Source organism: Oryctolagus cuniculus, chromosome 2 (assembly GCF_964237555.1).
Source record: "Oryctolagus cuniculus chromosome 2, mOryCun1.1, whole genome shotgun sequence".
Taxonomy (NCBI): Eukaryota; Metazoa; Chordata; class Mammalia; order Lagomorpha; family Leporidae; genus Oryctolagus; species Oryctolagus cuniculus.
The window spans coordinates 157,514,194-157,520,897 of record NC_091433.1 but is presented as its reverse complement, the minus strand read 5'-3'; positions in this window follow the sequence as shown (position 1 = coordinate 157,520,897).

Genomic DNA, 6,704 nt, shown 5'->3' with positions numbered 1-6,704 from the left:
GAGTGAAAGATGGAGGAGCCATCCCCCTGGGAGGAGAGGGGCAGCTGCAACGTTTCACGGGGTAAAGTCGGCGAATTTCCACGGGCCCGCCTGCCAGAGACCACAGGCCGGTTTCAAACAACAGCTCGCTTCATGATATTTGTGCGTGTGCGTGCATGCATGTGCGTGTGTGTGTGTGCGTGTGTGTGTGTGTGTGTGAGAAAGAGGCCAGGGCAGGGGCGGGCCTCCGGGAGAGCTGGAGAGAGCCCTTGGCTGGCCGCTGCAGCGGGCAGGGGCGTCCTGAGCAGATTGATGGAAACGTTTGGCTGGCACGAGGGGTTTGCTTGCCCCACTGCAAAATTGCTTGCAGATTGGAACACAGCATGTTTCATTTCAAACTCATTCTCTTGCCATACATTAGCACTTGTCAGTGTAACCATTAAGCACGGGCAGTGCAGAAATTTAATTACAAAACCATTTATTTTATTGAAAGAAAAATAAACCCAAGCTACCTCAAATGCATTAGGTAGGTTCAAAACATGTTCAGCTGATAACACCCAAGGGTAGGGAGCTGCTGCCGGAATCAATGCGTCTTTCATGTGAAGCGGGGACTCCATATTAGAAACAGCTGCCTATGGGTCCTCTTTATTTAAGTTCAATTATGGATTAAAAAACAACTGAGTTAATGAAGGCACTTCTTCTAGCTGAGGCTCCTCGGCTGTGGTCGCTGCTCTCTTCTGCCCATTTTTGCCTCTGCTTTTGCGCGTCTGAATTAAAAATGCTAATGAGACGCACAGAACTTTTTATTGAATGAGTCTCCCCGCCAGCCTCCCTCCTCTGCCTCACCCCGGCTCAGGCTCGTCTTTTGTTCTCCTAATGCAAGAATGCAAGGGCTGTGGTATTAAAGGAAGTCACAAAAATGTGCTAAACACATCAAAAAGTCTCCAATCTGTATCTTATTTATGCCAGCCTCCCTCTCCCCAGGTCCGTCCTCCCCGCAGCCGCAGCCGGGGCTCGGCAGGCAGCGCGCAGCTCTCTGGTGAAACGCTAGATTTTGGGTCAAGCGGTGGGCTGATGTCATGCTGGAGGCTGCCTCTCCTTAGCACTAATGGGCTGCCAATAACGACTCTGTTTTACTATTCTGCTGGAAAGCGTGGAGGGGGCGGGGGGTAGGGTGGAGAGGGAAGAGTTATAGCCTTAGTGGTTTGGACTGATTTGTCAATTTAAAGTGCATTTTCCCTCCCTGTCTGAGCGATCGCCCCACCACTGCTCAACGACATCTCATGCAGTCCCCCCAGGAGGAATCTGGAAAGCCAAGACCTTCCTGATTTTTAAAAAATTTCCCTGGAGAGGATATGAATCCGCAGCGTTCCTGGGAGGCAGCATTTGACGGGGGAACAGGAGGCAGAGAGAGCGCGGCTGCTCTTGTACTGGGGTCGCCTGCTGCTCTTGTCACTAAAGTACGCCCAGGAGCAGACCTGTGTGACTGGGCCAGGGTCCTTCCTTCCCAGCAGGGAGTCATGTTCCAGAAGGGTCTGCAGGCCTGTGCTGCCCCTGGCAGAACCACGCAGGGCTCCCCGTGTTGGGGTGGGGTGCCCATAGTACTGTCTGAGCTGCCCCACACCCACTGGGAGCCAAGGCTGGCAACCACTAGGAGCAGCCACCCTGGAAGTGGTGGTGCGCCCCAGCCCGCTGCCTGCGACCCGGCCACACAGCCTGGGAGCCTGCAGCAGGAAAAACAGAGTCGCTCCCCGCGCCAGGGGGCAGCCCCTTTCTCAGCAGACTCTACATCATCAGCCACATGGAGGGGAGGAAGGAGGGCAGGAGGAAGCCGGAAGGCGAGGCGGGGGAGAGCCACTGGGGCGCAGTTTAATATTCTACGAGAACTGGCATTTGAATGGAGTCCTGCCAATGGAGGAAGTCCCAGACTGAGCGGGCCTCCATCCTGTTATCACAAGTGTCCCAGCAGAGAAAACAGCAACGCTGCACAGCATGCGCGCGCTCGGCGGGTCAAGAGTGCGGAGAGATCTCCCTGCACTGCCTGCGCTAAGCAAGGAGGTGGGGGTGCGGAGAAAGGACCTGATTGGCAGTGCGCCGCTTCCCAGTGCGCCGCCACTTGGGCACCCGGTGTGGGCGGCGGACCTTCTGCATATCCCACCTCTCAGTGGACGCCCTGCCAAGGCCACGTGCCTTTCCCAGGTCTCCCCTGGCAGGGCTTGGGGAGCAGGAAGGTGTGCTCCCTGGCTTCCAGCTCTGCTGAGTGTGCATTTCCTAATTACACGATGCTCCCAGCTCGGGTTTCAGGAAGGAGAGTTCCAAAAATGAAGCCTGGCTTTAGAACCAGAAATGGTTTTTAAAATCCAGCAAGGTGATGGATAATTCCAGAATGACTGCTTTTTTTCTTGGGGTCAGGGATTCTTAGCAGTCCGGTTGGAGAGGGGGTGGGCAGCCAGGCTCTTCGTGTGGCTCAGAAGCCAGAAGAGGGGAAGGCTGAATGTGCTGGCATCTATCGTGGACATCATGGAGAGGGTGCAGGGCCCAACCCCGCTGTACACAGCACAGGGTGCCCGGGGAGTGGGCCAGCTGCATGTCCCACCCAAAGTGCCACTCTCAAAGGCAAAGCCACTCCCTGTCCCTACGGAGCTGCAGGGACCATGAGGGCTCTTCCTTCCAGGCGGACTCACAACAAGGGCATGGCCCCTGCACAGAGGACTTCCTCTCGACACCTCTATCCTCCACCCCTGACCATCTCCCCACTGTGTGACACAGGGATTTGATAACAAAACCTTCAGCTTCAGTTATAGACATTTAGCCACACATTTGTTGAGGACTTACGTCTGCTGAGCACTCTACTTGGCAGGGGGAAGTCAATAAAGATCAAGATTGTGCAGTGCTGTGGTGTGTAGCAGGTTAAGCCACTGCCTGCAACACCAGCATCCCATGTGAGCGTGGGTTCATGTCCCAGCTGCTCCACTTCTGATCCAGACCCCTGCTGATGCACCTGGGAAGGCAGCAGAAAAATGGCCTAAGTGCTTGGGTTCCTGCCGCCCACGTGGGAGACCAGGATGGAGCTCCTGGCTCCTGGATTTGGCCTACCACAACCCTGGCTGTTGCAGCCATCTGGGGAATGAACCAGCAGATGGAAGATTGATATCTCTCTCTCTCTCTCCCTCTCTCCCTTTCTCTCTTTCTCTCTCTAATGCTGCCTTTTAAATAAATAACTCTTAAAAAAATCCAGGGATGTTTATTGTCATCACTAGATCAATCATTAAAAAAGTAATGTAAAAAGGTATGATTAAAAGTTTAAGTAGGGGTTGGCACTGTGGCGTAGCAAGTAAAGTCACCACCTGCAGGGCCAGCATCCCCTATGGGCACCAGTTCAAGTCCCGGCTGTTCTACTTCCCTAACAGCTCTCTGCTGTGGCCTGAGAAAGCAGTGGAGGATGGCCCAAGTCCTTGGGCCCCTGCACCTACGTGGGAGAACCAGAAGAAGCTCCTGGCTCCTGGCTTCAGATCGGCCCAGCTGCAGCCGTTATAGCCAAGTGGGGAGTGAACCAGTGGGGGGAAGACACCTCTCTCTCTCTCCTCTCTCTCTCTCCTCTCTCTCCCCTCTCTCTCTCCTCTCTCCCCTCTCTCTCTCCTCTCTCCCCTCTCTCTCTCCTCTCTCTCCCCTCTCCCCCTCCTCTCTCTCCTCTCCCCTCTCTCCTCTCTCTCTCCTTTCTCCTCTCTCTCTCCCCTCTCTCTCCTCTCTCTCCTCTCCTCTCTCTCCTCTCTCTCTCCTCTCTTTCCTCTCTCTCTCCTCTCTCTCTCCTCTCTCTCCTTTCTCTCTCCTCTCTCTCTCTCCTCTCTCTCTCCTCTCTCCCCCCTCCTCTCTCTCTTCTCTCTCCCCCCTCTCTCTCCTCTCTCTCTCCTCTCTCTCTCTTCTCTCTTTCCTCTCTCTCCTCTCTCCCCTCTCTCTCCTTTCTCCTCTCTCTCTCCTCTCTCCCCCCTCCTCTCTCCTCTCTCTCTTCTCTCTCTCTCCTCTCTCTCCTCTCTCTCTCTCCTCTCTCTCCTCTCTCTCTCTCCTCTCTCTCCTCTCTCTCTCTCCTCTCTCTCTCTCCTCTCTCTCTCTCCTCTCTCTCTCCTCTCTCCTCTCTCTCACTCACTCACTCACTCTCTCTCCTCTCTCTCTCTCACTCACTCTGCCTCTCCTTCTCTCTGTGTGTAACTCTTTCAAATAAATAAATAAATCTCAAAAAGTAAGTTTAAGTAAATAAGTTAAAACAAAATTATAAAACATTCAAACAATCTGTAAGAGGAGAGGAACTATGGAGAGGAAATGGGGAACAGAGAAAATAAGAGTGGACAACAGAATACAATCAATATAACCAGATGCATAATTGTATTACATGTTAATCAACAAAGTATTTCTATTAAAGGGCAGAAATTACAATAGCTTTTTTTTCTCAAAAAAGCAAGATTCAACTCTGTGCTTCAAAGAGATGCATTTTATTTTATTATTTTTTAAAAGAATTATTTGAAAGACTGAGTTACAGAGAGAGGTGGAGTCAGAGAGAGAGAGAGCTCTTCCATTCCACTGGTTCACTCCCAAAATGACCGCAAAGGCCAGAGCTGCACCAATCTGAAGCCAAGATCCAGGAGCTTCTTCTGGGTCTCCCTTGTGGGTGCAGGGGCCGAAGGACTTAGGCCATCTTCTACTGCTTTCCCAGGCCATAGCAGAGAGCTGGATCAGAAGTGGAGCAGCCGGGACTCAAACCAACGCCCATATGGGATGCAGCGCTGCAGTCTGGAGGCTTTAACCTGCTGTGCCACAGCGCCAGCCCCAAAAGATGCATTTTAAAGAAAAAAGGTCAACTAGTAAGAAAGACATAATCGTAAGTGCATATGTGCCGATGAATATTAGAACCTCAAGATACATGAAGCAAAAATTGGCAGCATAAAAGAAGAAATAGAAAATTTTACAATTAGAGCTGGATATTGGAACACCTGCTCACAGCAATCAATAATACAAAGTACAGAAAAACCAGCAGTCATAGAAAATCTGGTAAGTTTCATCAACATCTTATTATTTACAAAATGCTCTACCCAACAACTTAAGAATGCACATTGCCAACTGTACACACCTTGAGAGACCATATGCTAAGTTATAATAAATATAATTAATAAAATCAAGGAATTTAAGTAGCAACAGTATATATCCTCTGATTATAATGTAACTAAATTTGAAATCAAGAAAAAAAAGTTCACCATGAAAAATTCAAACATCAAGAAATTAAATGTACATCTAAACAATCCATGGGGAAAAGAAGATATCAGAGAAAAGTGTTCAATTATTTAAAATATTATGATGGGGCCAGCGCTGTGGCATAGCAGGTAAAGCTGCTGCCTGCAGTGCCAGCATCCCCTATGGGCTCTGGTTTGAGTCCTAGCTGCTCCACTTCCAATCCAGCTCTCTGCTATGGCCTGCGAAGGCAGTGGAAGATGGTCCAAATCCTTGGGTCCAAATCCATGCACCCGTGTGGGAGACTGGGAGGAAGCTCCATGCTCCTGGCTTCGGATGGGCGCAGCTCCGGCTGTTGCGGCCAGTTGGAGAGTGAACTACCAGAGGGAGGACCTTTCTCTCTGTCTCTTCCTCTCACTGTCTGTAACTCTACCTCTCAAATGAATAAATAAAATCTTTTTTAAACAAAAAGAACACATAAGAATATTTTACAAAACTTTGTACCAATAATCTACAAAATAGATGAAATGGATAAATTCATTTAAAAAATACAAATCATCAATAGAAAATCTGGATCCTAGATCCAACTAATTTCATTGGTAATATTTTTTTTTTTGTCAAACACTCAAGAAAGAAAATATACCAAACTTACAAATAATCTTTCAAAACATAGGAGGCTAGAGTACCCACCCCAATTCGGTTTATGGTACCAGGAAATTCTAACACCAAAACAGGGCAAAGACTTTATAAAAAGGAACTTCACTTTACAGTCCAGCATCCCTCCTGAACTTAGACGCAAAAATCCTTCACAAGAGGTTGGCAGACTAAATCCAACAGTGTGTGTATAGAGCAGGGTAATTCATCATGGTCAAGAAGGGCGATCCCAGGAACACATGTTAGTTTACTACTTGAAAATTGAACAGTATAATTCACATTAATGAATAAAAGAGAAAATCCATATAATCATTTTAATAGATCCAGAAAAAAATTTTAGAAAATTTAGCATATATTCATAATGAAGAAAAAATTCCCACAGTCCAGCATGGAAAATTCCTTTTCAATATGGTGAAGGCATCTTTAATGATGAAATACTGAACCCTTCTCTGCAAGCTCAGAAGCAAGATAAGGGTGCTCTTATTACTTCTGTGCAACACTGTACTAAGACAAGAAAAAGAAGTAAACTTTTAAATAGCAAGAAGCCAGAAAATAGAAGTGTTCCATTTGCACATGACATGATTTCTTACATATAAATTTCTAAAGAATCTATAAAACTAATATTAGGACTAATATTTAGCAAGGTTACATGTTAAAAGATGAATATACAAAAATAATTTTCTATTTTATAAGCTTGTAGCAAGCAATTAGAAAAAAAGACATTAATTTATAAGGATGACAAAATACAAATAAATTTTACAAAAGATGTGTGAGACCTATATACTGAAAATTACAGATTATTTCTGAGATAAATTAAAGAAGATATAAAGAAAGAGATATACAATATTCAT